The following is a 23,856-nucleotide window of genomic DNA, read 5'->3' as shown; positions in this document are numbered from 1 at the left end:
CCACCACAAGAGAAAGCCCGTGTGCAGCAATGGAGACCCAATGCAGCCAAAAAATAAAAATAAATAAATAAATGATTAAATAAATAAATGGGGGAGAAGAAACAAATTTCCACGCAGAAGAAGTTAAAATAATTTATGTAGATACTTCACCCTCAGAGAGGTGGAGCATAGCTCCCCACTCATTAGGTGTGGACTGAACATCGGGACTTACTTCCAAAGAGTACAGTATGGAAAGGATGGCGGGGGGCGGCAGTGAAGAATCCTGACAAACACTACCTAAGCCCGGTGATCGAGGTCAGCATCAACAGTGATAAGTTGTATTGGTAGTATAGACCCTTGATATGAGGTGATGAAAATGGCACTTTACTGCTGTGATCTTCCTCCCTAAACCCCACAATCCCAGTCTAATAATGAGAAAAACATCCGAAAAATCCCAATTGGTGGATATTCTACAAAATACCTGACCAGGACTCCTCAAAACTGTTAAAGTCATCAAAAAAAAAAAAGGAAAGTCTGAGAAAATGTCACAACCAAGAAGAGCAAGATGACATGACAACTAAGTCTAATGTGGTATCCTGGACTGGATTCTGAGACAGAAAAAGGGCATTCCGTAAAAACTGAGGACAGCTAAATGAAGTATGGATTTTGGTTAATAACAATGTATCAATATCTGTTCACTAACTGTAACAAATGCAGCATACTAATGTAAAATGTTAATAGGGGAACTGGGTGTGGAGTATTTGGGAACTCTCTTTGTAATTGTTCTGTAAATCTAAAGCTGCACTAAAAAATAAAGCTTATTTTTCAAAAAAGAGAGAGATAAAGAGAGACCGAAAGTAGAGACAGGAAAACAAATGACAAGAAATACCCACTTAAAGCTAGTATAACATAAGATAAAATGGGAGGCAAAAAAAATGCTTAAGGCAAAAAGCATTATTAACAATAAAGATAGTCATTAATTAACAATTCACCAGAAAAACATCCTGATCTTATCAACACCTGTCAACATAGCTTCAAAATATATGATTTGTATACTTTTTTCCCCAAAAGCTTTAATTCTGAAGTAGGCTCCCAAATAAAGCTCACAATGTTCTCATTTTTCCATTATTTACCTGCTTCCTATCCTGAACTGTGACATACTGAAAAATATTCCAAGTTTTACTTTATGTAACTTTAAGTGAAATTATGAAATTGTAGTCCTTCCTATGGGCAAAAGAAAAATATCTCAAAGGCAATTCATATAGAGAATTATCAAGGATAGTCCATGTTTAGACCTGAACTGTTGAGTTTCTAATTTAGCATTAGCCTGAAGTAACAACTCCTAACTCAGTGGTTCACTTGCTTACTATTTCCTCCCTCTACAGACTCAAAGACACTGCCCGAATTAGACTTCCATTTTATCAGGAATTGCACAGCACACAGTGCTTCGAGCCCTCAAAAAACTTCCTGGAGACTTCCAGAACAGCAGGGATCAACCCCTTGGAGAGTGTCCAGACTTCAGCATCTGGAGAGGTCATCCACAGAATGAAGGTAAGAGATAAACATGAAAAAGAGAGGGATTTTTTTAAGACTACAGAAAGAAAAGAGGGACTCAGGTGGGTCAATTAACAAGTAAGCAAATATATTTATAGCATTTATCAGGAATACGTCACATGACATTTATGTGGATTTACAAAAAGAGAGCAAGTTTGGAAAATCAGAAAGTATGAAATGGTGATAAAGGTAGGAAAACCTCTGTCTTCCCAGGCAACAGAGAATTGTAATAACCGTGAAGCCTGCCGTCATTCCTTTAAGATCTCCCCTGTGCTGTCAGTTGCAAATGACAAGGAAATACTCATGAGCAAATTCCTAGTGAGGCCTGTATTAAGTTTACTAGAAGGTTAAACCTTGCACCTTGTAGTCTTATTGTCAGTTATTTCTAAAGTCAAAGGAACACAGTTTTTTCTTTCACATGCTAAGCAAATATTGGCTAGATTAATCTGCATTTTACGTTATACTTACACAATAGTCACAAACACAACATATATTTGGAAAAATGAGTATTTGCAATCATATTTTTTCATATCAAAGGGGTTTTCTAACTCAGAATCAATTAGAAGAACTCAGTTATGTAATGCACCACATGTGTGTGCATGTGCATGTGCATGTGTAGGGATGTTTCTAAAAGCTTAAAAATTACTGAGAGCATTTTTTTTTGGCCACGCCACACAGCTTGCGGGATCTTAGTTCCCCGACCAGGGTTTGAACCCAGGCCCTCAGCAGTGAAAACACAGAGTCCTAACCACTGCACCACCAGGGAATTCCCAAAAGCAAACTCATTTCACGTAACTAATTTTTTTTAATGCTGGTAAGTAGTCCGATTTTTAAATTTCTAAAAAGAGTAATTTTTAAAGTTTGAGATCCTTCAGTGAAAGGAAAAACTAACATTTATTAAGCGCCTAAAATCCAGCACTGTTTTATAGTGTCTTATTTAACCCTTACAACATCACACAAGCTACACATTATGAAGCTTATTTTATATATCATGACTCAGACGGTTAAGTGATTTGCCCAAAGGCACAGTAGCTGCAAACGAAGAACCAGAACTTGAATTCACATCTCCCTGACTCCAAAGCCTGTATACACTGCCCATAATGTAACATGCACCCAGTTAATGTTTGAAGAACAAATGTTTAAAAGCCTTAATTTTGAAATTTTGTGAACCAAGACTACCAAATAACCCCTAAGAATCCAGTTATGTCTAAAGAGAAAAATATTTGCTAATAATATACTCACGTACACCCTTAACTTCAGATATTTAAAAAATCCAGTTCTGCTATCATGTGATCCTGATTCATACTTTCAGAATAAACTTGAAAATCATATATCAGTGACTGAGAGTCAATATCCATTAAAACAGCTCTAGGAAAGGAAAAATGTCCACTGAATGAACAAGGGGTATTTTGAACCAGAGTTCAATGACAAGTTCAGGTCAGCCATTTATCTACTCACAGCATGGTGTGAAAGTCAGGAGGCCTCCATGGCAGCATGTGATATAGCCATTTTAGCTTTCTTTTGATTGGTGTTGCATAGAATATCTTTCTCCATCATTTTACTTTTAACCTATTTACGTCCTTAAATTTCAAATGTGTTTCTTGTAGGCAGTATATAGTTCAGTTTTACTTTTTACCTAATCTGGCAATCTCTGCCTTTTACTTAGGGTGCATATAGCATATACATTAAACCTATTACTGAAAAAAGAGACTGAATTAGTCATTTTAAACTTCCCACAAAGGAAAGCTCAGAATCAGATGGTTTCACTGATGAATTCTACCCAAGATCTAAAGAAGAATTAATATCAATTCTTCATAACTATTCAAAAAAAATAGCAGAAAGGAAAATCCTTTCTTGCTCATTTTATGATGCCAGTATTACACTAATACCAAAACCAGGGAAAGACATCACAAGAAAAGAAAAAAAAAGTCTCTTAAAAATATAGATACAAAAATCCTCAAAAAATACTAGCAAACAAAATCCAGCAATTTATACAACTGATAATATGCCATGACCAAGTGGGATGTATCCCAGGAATGCAAGGTTGGTTTAACATCCAAAAATCAATGTAATACACCATATCAGTTGAACAAAGGACACACACATGATCATCCTGATAAATGCATAAAATTTATTTGACAAAATGCAATACCCTTTCACTATTAAAAACATCAAAAAACTAGGAATAGAAAGTAACTTCCTCAAAATGATAAAGGGTATCTATGAAAAACCCATAGCTAACATGGTGAAAAATGGAATGCTTTCCCCCTAAAATCAAGACCAAGACAAGGATGTCTATTCTTACCACTACTATTCAACATTATACTGGAGGGTCTAGCCAGGGCAATTAGAAAAGAAAAGGAAATAAAGTGTAACCAGACTGGAAAGGAAGAAGTAGAACTGTCTCTATTTGTAGATGACATGATACTGCATATAGAAAAATCCTTTAAAATCCACTAAAAACTACTAGACTAATAAACAAATTTAGCAAGGTCACAGGATACAAGATCAATATAGAAAATCAATTGTATTTTTCTGCATTATTAACTGATAATCGAAAATTGAAATTAAGAAAATAATTACATTTATAATACCATCAAAAATAATAAAATACTTAGGAATAAATTTAACAAAAGATGTATAATATTCTTACTCTGAAAATATAAATACAAAAAATATAAATATAAAACACATTGAAAGAAATTAAAGAAGACCTAAATAAATGGAAAGACACCCCATGTTCATGGATCAGAAGATTTAATATTGTTAAGATGGCAATAATTCCCAAATTGGTCTACAGATTCAATGCAATCCATATAAAAACTCCAGCTGCTTTCTTTTTTCAGAAATTGTCCAGCTATTCTAAAATATCCACATATGGATGTGGAAAGACCTAGAATACCCAAAACAATCTTGAAAAAGATCAAAGGTAGAGGACTCATACTTACCCATTTCAAAATTTACTATAATCTAGAGTAATCAGGACAGTGGGGTGCTGACCTAAGGACAGACATATAGATCAATTGAGAGTCCAGAAGTTAATACTCATTATGTGTAGTCAATTGATATTTGACAAGATGCCATTCAGTTAAAAAGGGAAAAATAGTATTTTCAATAAATGGTGCTGAAACAACTGAATATATATATATATATATATATATATATATATATATATATATATATATATATACACACACACAAATGGATAAGAATGGGCCCCTTCCTTACATCATACAGAAAAATTCATTTAAAATCCATCATTGACCTAAATATAAAAGCTAAAACTATAAAACTCCCAGAAGAAACCATAAGCATAAATCTTCATGATTTAGGATTAGGCAAATCCTACTTAGATATGACACTAAAAGTACAAGCAAACAAGTGGGGGAAATAGATAAATTGAATTTCATAAAAATTTTAAACTTTTATGCTTCAAAGAACATTGTCAGGAAAGTGAAAAGACAATCCATGAAATAGGAAAAAATACTTGCAAATCTGATAAGGGACTTGCATCCAGAACATATAAAGAACTCTCACAACTCAATAGTAAGTAGACAACCAAATTTAAAAATGAGCAAAGACTTGAACTGTCATTTGTTCAAAGATATAAAAATGACCAACAAGCACATGAAAAGTTGCTCATCATTAGCAGTCAGGAAAATGCAAATCAAAACCGCAGTGAAATACCACTTCACACCCACTAGGATGGCTATAATCAAAAAGATATTCAAAAATAACAAACATTTGTGAAGTTGTGGGGAAATCAGGACCTTCGTACTCTGCTGGTGGGAATGTAAAATGGAACAGCCACCTTGGAAAACAGTGGTAGTTTCTCAAAATGTTTCATGTAGACCACCCACCCACCAAATGAACTAGCAATTCCTAGGCATACACTCAAGAGAAATGAGTGTATCACAAAAACTTGTGCATGAATGCTTATAACAGCATTATTCATAATAGCCAAAAGGTTGGAACAACCCAAATGTCCATCAACTGATAAATGAATAAATAAAATATAGGGTATCCATACAATGGATATTATTCGACCATAAAAGGGAAGGAAAAACTGACACATGCTATAGCATGGATAAGCCTTGAAACATTATGCTAAATGAAAGAAGCCAGTCACAAAGGACTACAAATTATATGATTCCATTCATATGAAATGTCCAGAGCAGAAAAATCTATAGGGACAGAAAGTAGACTGGGTGTTGCCTATGGCTGGGGGAGGAGGGATAGGGGTGACAGGTAAAGGATACAGGATTTCTTTTTGAGATGATGAAAATGTTTTAAAATGGACTGCGGTGATGGTTGCACATATCTGTGAATATACTAAGAACCAATGGACATACTTTAAATGACTGAATCATATGATATGTAAACTGGATGTCAATAAGGCTTTAAAATAAAAAACTAACAAACCTGATATTAGAAGGTTAAATAAGATTAAGTACAGAGGTAATTACTAGAACAAAAATATCAACCTCCCTAAATACCCAAATTAATGTAAAAAAAGAAAATATCAACTAGAGAAGGAAATACAGCAAATATAATACACAGTAATTATAAAATAATATGACAGAGCAGAGACCATTAATTAATGTGAATAGGATTAAGCCCTTGAGAGGATTAACTGATTTATTAAAACAGGATTTCCAATTTGGCTCCCAAAGCAAGACTCACCTATATGCTGTACACAAGAGACACACATGAAGGGAAATGATTGAGAAAGGATGAAAATAAAGGGATCAGCAAAGGTTAACAGGCAAATGGAAACAATGAGAAAGCAGTGGAGTGACAAGGCCTGATTTGCAATTTTAAAAGATGGCTCTGGCTTCTGTGTGGAGAATGGATTGAAGGGGTATTACATAAACATGCCTGAAATGGCCTCTGTATACTGGCCCCTCGGTTGTTTATTTCTTCACTGCAGGCTGAGATGGTTAGCTCAAGAGCCCACGGACACCAAGCTCAAAATTTACATATGAATTGTTTGAAAATAGCCCAAACAAGCAGATTTTTAGCCATTTAGGGCCTCCCTGTCTTGCATGGTCCACAAAACTACACCCAGCATCTGAAGTCCATTGATAAGGCAGAGGCTTGTGGTTACAAGACTTCAAGCTGCCACTGTCCTTCAGAGTGCCCTGACCCAGAGCCTCCCCTCTGTGCTGCTGAGGGACTCCACCTAGACACATAAATGCTCTCTCCCCACCGAGAGTCCCCTTGTCACCTCCCCTTCTGAACAGCAACCCCCATGCTCTGGCCTCTGGATAGACCCCCACTGAGAGGGACTTCCTCACCTGGGAACTGTCAAAGCATTGCCCAATAAAGCTTGTGTGTGCTACTGTCACCTCACGGTCATATCGTTTTCCTTGACTAGTCTCCCAAAACCCCCAACACCCTACAGGAGGCAGTCTCCCAGATGATAGATGACAAAGGCTAGACTAGAGAAGGTGGATATGGATGTAGAGAAAGGTGGGTGGGCGTGGAGCTCCAGAGGCAAGATCTAGGAAAGAATGTTAATGGTAGCACACAGGCAAGGAAATTAGGAAAAGATGACAGTATCTCGCAAAAAGCACGATGTCAGTAGGATGGTAGATCACAGGTTAAAAAATGGTACCATGGACTCCTGCCCAGAGAGAGGGCCTGACACACAGGAGAAGCTCCACACTCTTTAATAAGCCAGTCTGCTTCTCCATCTTCTTTCATATCAACCCCTGGTAAGAAATTTTGTATCTTGTTCCTCTGTGTCTGTCTGTCTGTCTGTCTGTCTGTGTGTCTGTGGCTACACAGACATATATAAAGATTCACTGAAACAACACTTACCTTCACTATGCCACATATTTTTATTTTCCATTCATGCCTTTTTTTTTTTTTTTTAAATGCAGGTCACGCGCCTTTAAATTGATTTCATGGTCCACCAACAGGAAACAGCCTGCAGTTTGAAAAACACTGCGTTTAATGATGATTGCTTATTTTTCTCCTCCTTGACCTTCCTTGGATTTAGGATGAAGATGAGAAAAAAAAGTGATTTTTCAGAAGTCTCCCCTCTTTTGTCCATGTTGCTAGTCAGCTCCAGTTTTTCTAGGAAGCTGCACTTTGATTTGCTGGGGCCTCTGAATGCTGAATTAAAGGCATGGCTAGAACTTTCTGGCTAGAATAGCCCTGAGGCAGAGGGAAAGAGAGGCCTGGGCGGGTGTCTCCTCCTGGCAACCAAGAGTGTGCACAGCACCCTGGACACGTGCCCATAAAGGAAGCTGCCCGTGTAAAACTGAATAATTGACTCCTCACCCCTGTGATTTCTCTCAGACTACACCCGCACTTTCTGGGGAGTCTATTGTAAGTGGAATTTAGGAATAAGAGAAATTGCTAAAGAAGAGGTTTAAGATACATTCATACATTCTTTTGTATGTATGCGATAGCACATAAAAGGAACTTTATGTAAGAACTTTGTAAAAGTTCTTCAGTTAATAAAGATGAGAATCTCAGTATTAAATTAATGTTACTGAGAACAGAATACACAAGGATCCAGATGCCAAAAAATTTCCTTTTACTTTTTTTTAAATTAATTAATTTATTTATTTATGGCTGCGTTGGGTTTTTGTTGCTGCATGTGGGCTTTCTCTAGTTGTGGCGAGCGGGGGCTCCTCTTCGTTGCGGTGCGCGGGCTTCTCACTGCAGTGGCTTCTCTTGTTGCGGAGCACGGGCTCTAGGCACGCGGGCTTCGGTAGTTATGGCTCGTGGGCTCAGTAGTTGCGGCACATGGGCTTAGTTGCTCTGCGGCATGTGGGATCTTCCCAGACCAAGGCTCGAACCAGTGTCCCCTGCATTGGCAGGCAGATTCTTAACCACTGCGCCACCAGGGAAGCCCTCCTTTTACTTTTATTTAGATGGAAAACATTACACAGAAAAAGAATACTCTGTAAATAAATACAACAGAACAAGTGACCTGTCGTCTGACTCCTCTACAGCCTACAGTATCCACAGAGTCATTTTTTGAACACAATGTATTATATGAGTAAAATTCTACACTTTTATTTATTTATTTTTTTTAATAGATTTTCGGTCTTTGACTTTTTTTTTTTTTAAAAATTCACGTTCTTTTATTTATTTATTTATTTATTTATGACTGTGTTGGGTCTTCGTTTCTGTGCGAGGGCTTTCTCTAGTTGTGGCAAGTGGGGACCACTCTTCATCGCGGTGCACAGGCCTCTCACCATCGCGGCCTCTCTTGTTGCGGAGCACAGGCTCCAGACGTGCAGGCTCAGTAATTGTGGCTCACGGGCCCAGTCGCTCCGTGGCATGTGGGATCTTCCCACACCAGGGCTCGAACCCATGTCCCCTGCATTGGCAGGCAGATTCTCAACCACTGCGCCACCAGGGAAGCCCTCCTTTCACTTTTATTTAGATGGAAAACATTACACAGAAAAAGAATACTCTGTAAATAAATACAACAGAACAAGTGACCTGTCGTCTGACTCCTCTACAGCCTACAGTATCCACAGAGTCATTTTTTGAACACAATGTATTATATGAGTAAAATTCTACACTTTTAAAATTGAGTTTTCTCTTTTTGAAGTACAGCTTCAAGCAACTACAAGTTTCTATCCTGCTAACCCCAGGCAGCAGTTGCTTTTAACTTCTATCTTTTATTTAAAAAACTTAATTGGAAGTTTTTGTAGCCAGCAGGAGCACTTCAAAGAAAGGGAAAAAAATGCCAAAAATTAATACTTTATGTCAGAGGTTAGTAGGGAAAGAAACAAAGATTGCAGAAACGAGGGGTTAATGGTATATAAGAAAGCGGTGGGAGAAGAGAGGAAGGCAGGAATGGACTGAAAAAAGAAGGAAAAAGGGAAACACAGAACACTGAAAACAAGATGGAAGTACCACTGTCCCTCCTCTGAGCAGGGTGACACAACACAAGGCTTACAGTAGCATTTATAATTTTCCGCACACCTCAAAGGCCCTGTGCGTAGATCCCACCCCCGGCTACCCACTCAAGTCATTTACCCCGGTCCACAATTACACATCAAGGGACCACAGGTCTTCCTGTGTTTTAATTTCTAGACATTTCTGTCACTGCAGATTCTAAGTCAACTCTGTCAAAACAATATTAAAACTTCAAGCATGATTTAGTGCTCTGCCTTTGAGGAGAGTGAGATAAGAGGAAGAAGGCCTTGGATTGGGAAGGTCAAGGTACAAGGGTCCTTGTCCCATCTCTACCACCATCTGATGTGAGAATTTGGACTGGCCCCCTCTTCTCTCTGGAGCTCAGTCATGTCACGGTGAAGTGAGAGGGTTGGAGGAGATTCCTGAGATTCCTTCCAGCTCTGATAACCTATCACGCTGTCAGTTGAGGTTAGTGAATCTCCCGTATCACTCACCAAAGATGCTGATGAACAGGTCAAGAAGATGAATATCCAAGACTTGCTCCCAGAGGGTCTTAGAGTTGAAGTAAATACTAGATTCTATTACTTCAGTGGGGAAAATTTCCCACACTTGTACAGGTCCTCAAGATCAGAATAGCTCTGACTAAAGACCTCACTGATCCCAGACAGGCTAGACTACTCTTCCATAAAAAAATCATAAGAGCCTGTTTTCCATGCTCTGCTTTATAAGACTTTGCCCAGCAGCCAATTTCAGAACCATTTTCCCAACATGACCTTTATCTCTGATAAAAGGGACTTTGGGGCAGATGACTGGAGTGATGGGGGAGAAGGCCTGATAATGAACATTGAGCTGGCTTGAGAGGCAAGGACACTGATTATATCCCTAGATGTGAATCTCCAGCCTTCCTCAGAGCCTTGCAAAAGGCCCTGGCTTCCAGATGGGGCTGTGCAATTCAATGAGGCACCATGCAGCACTGCTGGGTGGCAGCAGATCCTGGACAGAACACTCCTTGCTACAGAAGCTGAGGCTGGGGGAATTCCCCGGCACTCCAGTGGTAAGGACCCTACGCTTCCACTGCAGGTGGCATGGGTTCGATCCCTGGTCAGGGAACTAAGATCCTGCATGCCATGCAGTGAGGCCAAAAATAAATAGATAAATAAATAAATAAAATTTAAAAGAAAAAAAAGAAACCGAGGCTGACAACCAAACAAAGCCCAGTTCACTAAGAGCCCACAGACAGAAGGGCCAAACTGGCCAGTATGCCATTCCACAGTCCTCTGTACGTGAAGCTGTCCAGCTCACAGACCCAGTTGAATTGGGATGGGCATGTGCCCCAAGGGCAGCTAACTTATAAGTGGGCCAGGTCTCCTACGGTGGATCTGGAGGAAAAGGATAAGCTAGGCCAATCAGAGTCTGTTGCTGGGGAATGTGAATGGGGACATGAAAAAAAGCAGTTCATGATGACACAAGAAGGTTAAAGGTCATGATGAAGAGAGAGGCCCTGATGGACAGCAGGGCTAGAGGGTAAACAGACTTAGTGTAGCAACTGCAACCACACATGCACACACAAACACACATTGACATGCTAGACAAAATGGGAGGGGGGAAATTTAACATATAATCGAGTTCAACAGAAAAAAAAAGGGAAATTCCTGCATTCCAGAGACAAAGGAAACCAGAATGAGGAGCATAAACTAAAGGTGAATAACCTTGAAGGCAAAAAACACTTTATGAGATTAAAGTGGGTCACCACGCAATAATAAAAGGTTAAACTTATACACATCTAATCATGTGGCTGACAATATCTAAGGCAAAAATTAAAGGATTACAAGGGGCAACTGGTGAATCCACAGTCATAGTAGGAGATTTTTAACATGCCTTTCTCAGCAATTTATAATCAAGAGGACGGGGCTTCCCTAGTGGCACAGTGGTTGAGAATCTGCCTGCCAATGCAGGGGACACGGGTTCGAGCCCTGGTCTGGGAAGATCCCACATGCCACGGAGCAACTAGGCCCGTGAGCCACAACTACTGAGCCTGCGCGTCTGGAGCCTGTGCTCCGCAACAAGAGAGGTCGCGATAGTGAGAGGCCCGCGCCCTGCGATGAAGAGTGGTCCCCGCTTGCCGCAACTAGAGAAAGCCCTCGCACAGAAACGAAGACCCAACACAGCCAAAAATAAATAAATAAATATAATCAAGAGGACAAAAATTAATAAAGTTTAGAAAGAACATTTGAACAACAGCTTGGTCTAATGAACCAATAACTAAAGAATACATACTCTTGGGCTTCCCTGGTGGTGCAGTGGTTGAGAGTCTGCCTGCCAATGCAGGGGACACGGGTTCGAGCCCTGGTCTGGGAGGATCGCACATGCCGCGGAGTGACTGGGCCCGTGAGCCATAGTTACTGAGCCTGCACGTCTGGAGCCTGTGCTCCGCAACAAGAGAGGCCGCAATGGTGAGAGGCCCACGCACCGCGATGAAGAGTGGCCCCCACTTGCCGCAACTGGAGAAAGCCCTCGCACAGAAACGAAGACCCAACACAGCCATAAATAAATAAATTTAAAAAAAAAAAAGAATACATACTCTTTTCATTCACATGCAACATTTATAAAAACTGACCACTCAAAGATATAAGGCAAATCATAATAAATATTAAACACTCCAAAGCATACCTGGCTTAATCTCATCAAATATAACTGAGTTAGGAATCAATAATAAAAATAACAATTTTTTATAACTGTATATTTACAAATTTAAAGATACCAGAAATACACAGAAGTCAGAGAAAAAACCCATCATGGAAATTAGAACATGTTCAGAATGGAAAGATAATTTTTTAAATTTAAATATAGCATGTCAAAACCAGTAGGATACTTCTACTTCCACTTAGGATGTAGAAAGTTGCAAGAGAATGCCTCTCCCACCCTAAAAGCGAGAGAAAGGTGGTTCGCCACAAACTCATAGTCTTTTCAGGTACATCAGAGAGCTGAGGATGCAATGAAACCTAATGAAATAAAATCCAAAACAGACAAGCATGGCTGTCTTCATCTTTGGTACAGCAGAGGAAGGCAGAGGAGGCTGCCACAGATGGATAAGAAAAGCACTGAACTTTTAATGAATTTCTAGAGATTAAACAAAAGTCAGCATGATGGTTTAGAATCCCTAACAGCAACCATGTGCAGAGTCTGTACCTATGGCCACCTTTGCTCCTTGGGCATTTACTAAGTATATGTGAGAAAAATTGGAGACAGGACAGGAGAATTGCCAGACATACTCTCTGAGGCATATGTGTGGGGCCTCAGGGCCTATGGAAAATTTTTTTAACTGTCTAGTATATGTGTAATTGGAGTACCAGAGGCAAAGAGAAAGAAAAAGAGTCAAAATAAATATTTGAAGAAATAATGGTTGAAATGTAAAATAGATAGCTAGTGGGAAGCAGCCGCATAGCACAGGGAGATCAGCTTGGTGCTTTGTGACCGCCTGCGGGGGTGGGATGGGGAGGGTGGGAGGGAGGGAGATGCGGGAGGGAGGAGATATGGGAACGTGTGTATATGTGTAGCTGATTCACTTTGTTATAAAGTAGAAACTAACACACCATTGTGAAGCAATTATACTTCAATAAAGATGTTTAAAAAAAAAAAAAAAAAAGAAAGAATGGTTGAAAATTTCCCAAATTTGGTAAAAGAGATAAATTCACATATTCAAGAAGTTCACAAGTAGAATAAATACAAAACAAAACAAAAAACACTCCTACACATATCATGGTCAAACTGGTGAAACCAGTAATAAAGAAGAATCTTGAAAGCAGCCAGAAAAAGAGTGGAACAATAATTCAAATTACCATTCACTTCTCATCAGAAACTACAGAGGTCAGAAGACAGAGAGATAACATCTTTAAAGTGCTAAAAGAAAGGGAAAAAACCCTGCCAACCCAGAATTTAATATCCAGAGAAAATATCCTTAAAGAATAAAGTTGAAATAAAGATATTTTCAGGTAAAGTGCATTGACTATAGAACAAAATTTAAGTTATAACTATATATCTTCTAGGAGAAACAGGAGAATATCTTGGCAAACTTGGGGTAGGCAAAGATTTCTTAAAAGGACACAGAAAACACTAAACATAAAAAAATTGATAAACTGGATATCATTAAAATGAATAACTTCTGCTCTTCAAAAGTTACCATTAAAAGAAAGAAAAAGCAAGCACAGACTGGAAGAAAAAATTCGTAGCACATAATATCTGACAAAGGACTCATAGCCAGAAAACATATGAAAGAACTATAAATCAATAATAAAAAGGCAAAACCCAATTATTAAAAATGGGAAGACTTAAACAGTGTTGGTTTGCAAACTGGCCCCTGTACACGGAGGGCAAGGAGAGACTGGAAAAAGGTAGGCCACTCCAGATTGGTAGGTGGCAGGTTTAACAAGCAAGGGAACTTAACATATGAGGCTTGTCTTGATTAGATCTCCACACCCATCCGTCAGGATCTTAAAAGTTTATATGGAGGCCTTAACTGGGTCCTGTCATGTACTGATAAAATGGGTAAAACTCTGACAACTAACCAAAGGAAAAAAATTTAAAAAGGGCACAAATAATATTGGGAAAAAAGTAGAGATTCAAAAAATTCAAAGAGACTATTATCTACAATTTAATACCAATATATCTGGAAATTATACAAAATAGATAATTTCACAGGGAAATATAACTTACCCAGAAAGAAAAAGAAAATTTATATAGTCCTATAACTATTGCAGAAATTTAATCAGTCATTAAAATCAAACCCACAGTAAATTGGGACGAAGTGAGAGAGTGGCATGGACATATATACACTACCAAATGTAAAATAGATAGCTAGTGGGAAGCAGCTGCATAGCACAGGGAGATCAAGTCAGTGCTTTGTGTCCACCTAGAGGGGTGGAATAGGGAGGACTGGAGGGAGACGCAAGAGGGAGTAGATATGGGGATATATGTATATGTATAGCTGATTCACCTTGTTATACAGCAGACGCTAACACACCATTGTAAAGCAATTATACTCCAATAAAGATGTTAAAAAATATACATTACAAAAATAAAATAAAATAAAATCAAACCCACAGGACTTCCCTGGTGGTGCAGTGGTTAAGAATCCGCCTGCCAATGCATGGGACATGGGTTCAAGCCCTGGTCCCAGAAGATCCCACATGCCGCAGAGCAACTAAGCCCGTGCGCCACAACTACTGAGCCTGTGCTCTAAAGCCCGCGAGCCACAACTACTGAGCCTGCGTGCTACAACTACTGAAGCCCGCGCACCTAGAGCCCGTGCTCCTCAACAAAGACAAGCTACCACAATGAGAAGCCCACGCACCGCAACAAAGGGTAACCCCCACTCACCACAACTAGAGAAAGCCCGTGCACAGCAATGAAGACCCAACTCAGCCAAATATAAATAAATAAATGTATTTTTAAAAAAATCAAACCCACATAGAAAAAAGAAAAAAAAATGTCCAAAACAGTTTTGAAGGTAAATTCTGCCAGTCAAGAAATTAATTATTTCAACTTTATAAACCTCTTCTGTTAAGAAAAAAAAAAAAGGAATCACTACTTACTCCATTTTTATGAAACTAGAATAATTTCAACACAAGAGAAGGCAATAAGAGAAAGGAAAATTATAGGTCAACCTCATAAAATACTAGCAAACCAAATCCAGGACTATCGTTTTAAAGATAAAAACTAATTAAAGTCAAGTATTTTACCACATAACAGATTGAAGGATAAAAAGCATGATTCAAGCATGTGCAACACACACACACACACACACACAAAAGCACTTGGTAAAATTCAAGACCTTCTTATAAACTCTTTAGCAAGCTGGGAACACAAAAGAAATTTGTCAACATCCCACAGCAAACGAAATACTATATTGAAATATTAGAATTCCCTTAATAATCAGCAACAAAGATACATGCATCCTCATTTCAGTTCAACACTGTACTGAAAAGGGTCGTCATCAGAGTAAAACATGGAAGATAAATAAGAGAAATAAAGACTGAAAAAGAAGAATCAGAAATGTCATTAATCATACATGGTAAAATTGTCTAGACAGTAAATCCAAAAATATCTACTGATAAATTATCAGAATAATAATTCAGCAAAGTTGTGTTATATATAAAATCAGTATACAAAAATCAATTTCATCCCCATGTGCCTATAACAATCAGAAATTTTCACTTAAAAATATCATTTTATAATAGCAATTAAAATATAAATAAATAAATCTAACAAAATATGTGCAAGGCTTCTATGGAGAAAAATATAAGATGTTATTGCAAGAAAACCTGAATAAGTGGAAAATATATGCCACATTCATGGATGGGAATACTTAATGCCATAACCAAAATAAGACAAGTCCCCATTCTAATATATAAATGCAATAAAATCCTAAATCAAAATCCCAAAAGAAATCTTCATGGAACTTGATAAGCTGATCCGAAAATTCATATGTAACAGCAAAGGGCAAGAATAGCCAAGAAATTACTGAAGAAGAACAAGAATACCCAGATATCATTAAACTATAATAATTAAGACATTGTGCTAATGAAGCAGTAGACCAATGGAATACGATAAAAAGAGCACGACTTAAACACATTGTGAACTTGACAAATGATAGAGAGGGCATTAAAAATCAGTGGAGACAGGACTTCCCTGGTGGTCCAGTGGTTAAGAATCTGCCTTCCAATGCAGGGGACGCAGGTTCAATCCCTGGTCAGGGAACTAAGATCCCACATGCCGCGAGGCAACTAGAGCCCGCGCGCCATAAGTAGAGAGAAGCCCGCACGCTGCCATGGAGATCCTGCATGCCGCAATTAAGACCTGATACAACCAAAGAATAAATAAATAAATAAATATTTTTAAATGGTTTTAAAAAAATCAGTGGAGAAAATATGCAAGATCTAATAAATGGCATTGGGACTACGGATGAGCAGGTGGAAAACAATAAAAAATGAACCCTGTGGAACCTAGAAAAAGGGTACAAGTGAACTTATCTACAAAAAAGAAATAGAGTTACAGATGTAGAAAGCAAACTGATGGTTACTAGGGGTAAGGTGGGGAGGGATAACTTGGGAGATTGGGATTGACATATACACTATTACATATATAAAATAGATAACTAATAAGGACCCACTGTATAGCACAGGGAACTCTACTCAATACTCTGTAATGACCTATATGGGAAAAGAATCTAAAAAAAAGTGGATATGTGTATATGTATAACTGATTCACCTTGCTGTACACCTGAAACTAACACAACATTGTCAATCAACTATACTCCAATAAAAATTTTTTAAAATAAAAAATAAAAATGATGTAACAGTTTAAAAAAATGAATCCCTACCTCACATCACACAGAAAATTAATTTTGCAGGTGAATCATAGTTCTAAATGAGAAAAACATGACTTTGAACTTTAAGAAGGAAATATGGGAAAATAGTTTCATGACCTCAAGGTAAATTTCTTTAATAAGATGGGGGGAAACTAAATACGATAAAGGAAAAGACTGCTGAGCGTCATTACATTAGAATTTAAACCTCTGTATAACAGAGGCACCATAAACAAAGTGAAAAGAGAGGTTCAGAATGGGAGCTTTCTGTAACACATACAACTAAAAAGGAAAAATATCCCAGCTATGTAAAGAACTCTTAACACATCAATAAGAAAAGACAAAGAACCCAGTTTGCAATAGGCAAAGAGCAATGATGTCCACACTCAATAACAGCCTAGTAACATTGGAAGTATAGAGGAATGACAAGAGAGGATGTGTATGGCAGCAGAGAAAGGAAAGAGGGTTGAATTCTCATTTTTCAGTAAAACAATGATAGTGCCTAACACTGAAAAACCAAGAAGTAGTGATGCAAGTATGGTATTTAGAAATATCAACTAAAAGAATTGAAAGTGCCTGGGATAGGGGAAGAAGAGAAATGAGACAGACACAAAGAGAAAAGTGTCAGATGCTGCTGTTGTCTACAGTGAACACTGAGGAATTATTAACTTCGGTATTTTTTTTAAATGATTTTTTTGGAGTATAGTTGATTGACAATGTTGTGTTAGTCTCAGGTGTACAGCAAAGTGAATCAGTTTTACATATATTAATACATACAGCTACTCTTTTTTAGGTTCTTTTCTCATATAGGTCATTACAGAGTATTGAGTAGAGTTCCCTGTGCTATACAGTAGGTTCTTATTAGTTATCTATTTTTTTTTAAATTTTATTTATTTATTTATTTATTTATTTATTTATTTATTTATTTATTTATTTATGGCTGCATTGGGTCTTTGTTGCTGCATGCGGGCTTTCTCTAATTGCAGTGAGCAGGGGCTACTCCTCGTTGTGGTGCACGGGCTTCTCATTGCGGCGGCCTCTCTTCCTGCAGAGCACGGCTCTAGGCACACAGGCTTCAGTAGTTGTGGCTCGCGGGCTCTAGAGCACAGGCTCAGTAGTCGTGGCACACAGGCTTAGTTGTTCCATGGCATGTGGGATCTTCCTGGACCAGGGATCGAACCCGTGTCCCCTGCACTGGCAGGCAGACTCCTATCCACTGTGCCACCAGGGAAGCCCCTATCTATTTTATACATAGCAGTGTGTATATGTCAATCCAAATCTGCCAATTTATCCCTTCCCTTCCTTTCCCCCTTGGTAACCATAAATTTGTTTTCTACATCTGTGACTCTATTTCTGTTTTGCAAATAAGTTCATTTGTACCATTTATTTAGATTCCACATACAAGTGATATCATGATATTTGTCTTTCTCTTTCTGACTTACTTCACTCAGTATGACAATCTCTGGGTCCAACCATGTCATTGTAAATGGCATTATTACACACCTTTTTTATGGCTGAGTAACATTCCATTGTATATATGTACCACACCTTCTTAATCCATTCCTCCGTCAATGAACATTTAGGTTACTTTCATGTCCTGGCTATTATAAATAGTGCCGCAATGAACATTGGGGTGCATGTATCTTTTTGAATTACGGTTTTCTCAGATATATGCCCAGGAGTAGGATTGCTGGATCATATGGTAGCTCTATTTTTAGTTTTTTAAGGAACCTCCATACTGTTCTCCATAGTGGTTATACCAATTTACATTCCCACCAACAGTGTAGGAGGGTTCCTTTTTCTCCACACCCTTTCCAGCATTTATTGTTTGTAGATTTTTTTAATATTTATTTATTTGGCTGTGCCGGACTTAGTTGCAGCATGCAGGATCTTTGTTGCAGCATGCGAAATCTTTAGTTGCGGCATGCAGGATCTTTAGTTGTGGCATATGAACTCTTAGTTGTGGCATGTGGGATCTAGTTCCCTGACCAGGGATCGAACCCGGGCCCCCTGCATTGGGAGCGCAGAGTCGTAGCCACTGGACCACCAGGAAAATCCCATTTGTAGATTTTTTTGATGATGGCCATTCTGACAGGTGTGAGGTGATACCTCATTATAGTTTTGATTTGCATTTCTTTAATAATTAGTGATGTTGAGCATCTTTTCATGTGTTTGTTGGCCATCTGTATGCCTTCCCTTGAGAAATGTCTGTTTAGATCTTCCGCCCATTTTTTTGATTGGCTTGTTTGTTTTTTTGATATTGAGCTGCATGAGGTATATATTTTGGAGATTAATCTCTTGTCAGTCGCTTCATTTGCAAATATTTTCTCCCATTCTGTGGCTTGTCTTTTCATCTTGTTTATGGTTTCCTTTGTTGTGCAAAAGCTTTTAAGTTTAATTAGGTCCCATTTGTTTATTTTTGTTTTTATTTTCATTACTCTAGGAGGTGGATCAAAAAAGATATTGCTGCAATTTATGTCAGAGAGTGTTCTGGCTATTTTTTCCTCTAAGGGTTTTATAGTATCTGGTCTTACATTTAGGGAGGAATTATTAACTTTGAATGAAAATTGTAAAAACTGAAACCCAGGAAAGAAAGGAACCCAGAAAAAAAGAGATAACCCATGGAGCAGAAAAAAATTTTTTTATTGGAATAAATGTCCTCAGAGAGAAAAGATATTTAATCCATGAAACAAGACTAGGAATTACAGGGACTTCCCTGGTGGTCCAATGGTAAAGAATCCGCCTTACAATGCAGGGGACGTGGGTTCAATCCCTGGTCAGGGAACTAAGATCCCACATGCTGTGGGGCAACTAAGCCCACACGCTGCAACTACTGAGCTTGCACGCCTCAACTAGAGAGCCTGCGTGCCGCAAACTACAGAGCCCACGCACTCTGGAAGCTGCATGACACAACTATAGAGCCCACGCGCCCTGGAGCCCGTACGCCACAACTAGAGAAGAGAAAACCCACACACCACAACTAGAGAGAAGCCCACGCACCGCAACAAAGAGCCCACACGCTGCAACGAAAGATCCCGCATGCCTCAACAAAGATCCTGCTTGCTGCAACTAAGACCCAACTCAGCCAAAAATAAATTAAATAAGTAAATAAATAAATAATAAATCTTTTAAAATAAAGATTAGGAATTATAGAGAAAAGACACTCAAAAAAAAAAATAAGAAAAGCTTCTGAAAATCAACACTTCAAATTCAATAGAAGAGATTTTTAAAAAGGTAAGTCAAGAAGAGAAGAGAAACAGACAGGAAGACAGACAGACAGACATTGAGAATCAGAGAAAGGTTGAAAAATCAGTTCATGGGGTTTAACAATCAAATAAGAAGAGTTCCAGAAAGTGAATTCAGAGAAAGCTGAGGAAGGAAATAACTAGTTCAGGAAACACAAATCTCTAAATTGAAATGACCCATCTGAGTCCTCATCTCAATGAATAATTTAAAATTCACACTGTCGTGAAATTTTAGAACTCCAAGGATAAAGAGAAAATCATAATAGGTTGCAGAGAGGCAAAAATAACATACAAAAGGATTAAGGATCAAAATGACTTCTTACCACAATACTGTAAATTAGAAAAAGCAATGCCTTTTAAAAATTTTAATACAAAAATATTGACATGAAAGCAAAAAAATGATAACTATTTGCAGATACTATGATCTTCTTACCTAAAAAATCCATGACAATTAACTGAAAAACTAACCATCAGAACTAGTAAGCTGTCTGGATACAATAAAAAATCAGTACCTATTTTATACCTGCTAATCTCACAAACTCATTAGGTTTTAACCAAACTCATCTTTCTCCCAAAAGAAGGCAGTATTCTAGACATTCTTATTTCTGTGAATTTGATCATTACTCTCTTAGTTACTCAGTCCACACACCTTAGAGTTATCCTGTAATTTTCCTTCCAGATCCAAACAGCCACTGTGTTTTATGGATTATTCCCAGACAATGCCTCTTGACCACATCCCTTCTGCTACCACCTAGTACAACACTCACATATTGTCATTTATGCCAACAACACCAAGTCCAACTCCCTTCTCCCTTATCTTGCTCTATAGTACAGGCTGGATATACGGACATCCTAGAATTCCAGCTTTTTTTTTTTTTTTTTTTTTATGGCCACACTGCACAGCTTGTGGGATCTTAGTTCCCTGACCCGGGATCAAATCCATGCCCCTTGCAGTAGAAGCACGGAGTCCTAACCACTGGACCACCAGGGAATCCTTAGAATTCCCAGCCTTGAAGCCAAGGGTGACCATTTGACACAGGTCAGGCCAATGATCACAGAAGTCCATGGGATGATTACTTGTTTTTCAACAGAAACTAAGGAAGCCAGAGACAATGGATAACATCTTTAAAGTGCTGGGAAAAAAACACCCGAAACACATTATTCATCCAGTAAAGAGATCCTTCAAAAACAGAACTGAAATAAAGGGAGTTCCTCAGGCTAAAGGAAAATGGCCTCAGATGGAAGCAACACTGCAGGAAAGAATGAAGAGCACCAGACAGAATAAATATGGGATAAGTATAAAGGAACATTTCTTACTTTAAAAACAATAATGATAATGTTTTATAAAATATGTAATACATGCAGAAGTAAAACATATGACAACAATAGCAAAAAAAAGGCAAGAGGGTATTCAAAATTGAGGTAAGTTTCTTATATTATTTGGAAAGTGGTAAAAGCACTAATTTAAAGAAACCTACAGTAACTATGATAAGCATGTATACAGTAGTTTCTAGAGTAACCATGAAAGGATTATTACAAGAATGTTTATCTATAAAGATAATAAAGGAGAGAATAATTAAGAAATTGATTAATCCAAAGAGGGCAAGAAAGGAGGAGTAAATCAGGTTTCTCAACTAGGGATTTGTGGGACCCTAGGTTTCTACAAGATAATGCCTAGAAATTATGATTGAGGGGGAAAAACAATGTTGTTCTTTTAACACTGCACACCATGCAATGCTGGCACTCACAGGGATAAGCAGTGATGAAGCAAGCTCATTAGCAATCTGGTTAGAGATCTTCAGCCCCACCCCACTCCCCCACCTCCCAGCCCCGCACTGTGGCAGTGCACAGTAGGACCATGTTCATTTTATTAAGTCCATGATCAGCTCTGATGTAAGAAAAAGGGAGAAGAGGATGAGGCTGAGAGAGATAGGAGGGAGCCTAATCACGTAGGGTCTTGTAGACCACTGTAAAGACTTGGCTTTACTCAAAGACAGGAAATCACTGGTGAGTTTTGAATACAGGAGTGACCTGATTTGGTTTCTAGTCAAGAAAAAATATAACAACTTTCTCAAGGAGTTTTGCTAAAAGGGAGGAGAGAAATAAGTCATCACTAGGGAAGGAGTAAAGAAGCTTCTTTTTTTTTTTTAACCTTAAAATGGGTGATTTTATAGCAAATGTATATGCTGATGGGAACGATCCAGTAAATAGGGAAAAACTTGATGATACAGCAAAGGGAAAAACTGCTGGAGCAAAGTGCTTGAGAAGGCAAAGGAAGGTGGTACCCAAAGTAACAGGAGGGAAGGCAAAGTAAACACAGAGGGACATGGTCATTTTATAGATGTGATGATGGGAAGTACACAGGTTCTCTTTGATTGTTGAAAGTGAGAATGAGAAAGTATATGAAGTTTCAGGAAAAGGGAGAAATTGTTCAAGAGTCATCTAGGAGAAATCACTTGCTTTCTTTCCTCAACTCTGTATTCAGAGAAATTGAGCCATTTTAAGGACCAGCTGCTCTCAGTACACTATCTAATGAAAAGGGTTCTTATGTGTTTATATATTACACTTAATGTAGATACCTAATCTTTACCTTGAGATAAAAGAAGTGATGAACACGCTTTACATAATTACACTGTACTCCCCACTCTCTCTGCTCTCAACCGCATAAGTTAGGAGGTACTTACACTAAAATTATCCTTGTACACATCAAACCCATTACTTTACGAAGCCCGTCTCTTTTAAGGAATTGAGCCTAATAATCTGTATGAATGAAAGCATGTCCCATGTTCTCTATAAAGGATTTTAAGAGTAGAACTATGATTTAACGCCAAGTACGTTTTAGATATTATACCTTTAAATGCTTCACGTTCACATAAAAAAACTATATAACAGCCTGGAGATTCAGGAGCAGGTAATGCATCTTTGATCATCAATCATGAAGGTTCATTTCCTCCACACCAGCCCAGTCTCTAGAGCCCACTTATGTATGATGTATGAACAGCTTCCATAAATATGATGCTTCTGAGTGGATTTTCTCCACCCTGTTTGCTGTTGGGGTTAGGGAACCAAGGCATTCTAAACTCCAAGGAACTAAATGTACCCTGCTCCCCCTCCCCTACCGTATAGGTACACTAAGATTGTAAGTATATACAGCAGACAGAGACTACACTAGACCCAGAACCCAGAGCTCCGAGGATCCTGACCCCCGACCCCCACCACACACACTCACAGCCTAGGGTTGTGTTAGATATACCTGAAGATGTTGTGGTTCAGGGCCAACGATCCTGGACCAGGAGCAGCACCCTTGAGCTCTCATCCCAGTTCTGCCATGAAGGAGCAGTGGGCTTGGTAAACGACAAGGAGAATCTGGTCTGGACCAGGCTATGACATGAACTTCAGCTCTGTTTCTAACCAGCCCACTTAGGTCCGTCTCATGACCTGTTGGTGCCTGAGGATATTAATTTCCACTCTGCAGGAGTGCTGGGATACAACAGAGACTCGGGGAATGTAATTATTATTACTCCTTCATCCGCCTAAGCCTGTTTCCTAATCTTTGCAAATGCAATGGCTACTAATACCAGCTCCCCTTACCCTGAAGGGCTTGCTGTGAGCATCCCATGGAATCATATATAAGAAACATGAGCATCAAAGCAGGAGAGGCCGAAGGAGAAATGAAATGGTGGGAGTAATATGATTATTTATCTGAAAGAAAGAAAAGGTTTCTATTTGGGAAAAGTACACCCTCTCAAAAAAGAGCCTGGACCAAAAAAAAAAAGGAGGACTAACTGAAAAGTGGATATTTATGAGAGGAAGGCTACAGAAAGCCTG

General features: G+C 38.5%; 1 protein-coding gene across 5 annotated transcripts in view; it reads right to left on the bottom strand.

Annotated features, from left to right (window-relative positions):
• Nucleotides 1-23,856, bottom strand: part of LOC309648816 (uncharacterized protein) — a 211,750-nt gene that overhangs the window by 165,631 nt on the left and 22,263 nt on the right. Inside the window, exon 2 of one of the 5 annotated variants that reach the window (XR_014256805.1) lies at nt 7,357-7,465. The exons of 2 other annotated variants lie outside the window; for them this stretch is intronic. The gene's annotated coding sequence lies outside the window, so the exon portion shown is untranslated. Of the gene's footprint in view, nt 1-7,356; nt 8,544-23,856 lie in introns of those variants that run through there. 2 more of the 5 variants (XR_014256806.1, XR_014256808.1) reach the window with 2 other exon arrangements.

Source organism: Balaenoptera physalus (genome assembly GCF_965194825.1).
Source record: "Balaenoptera physalus genome assembly, chromosome: 19".
Taxonomy (NCBI): Eukaryota; Metazoa; Chordata; class Mammalia; order Artiodactyla; family Balaenopteridae; genus Balaenoptera; species Balaenoptera physalus.
This window is presented reverse-complemented; position numbering and strand designations above follow the sequence as displayed.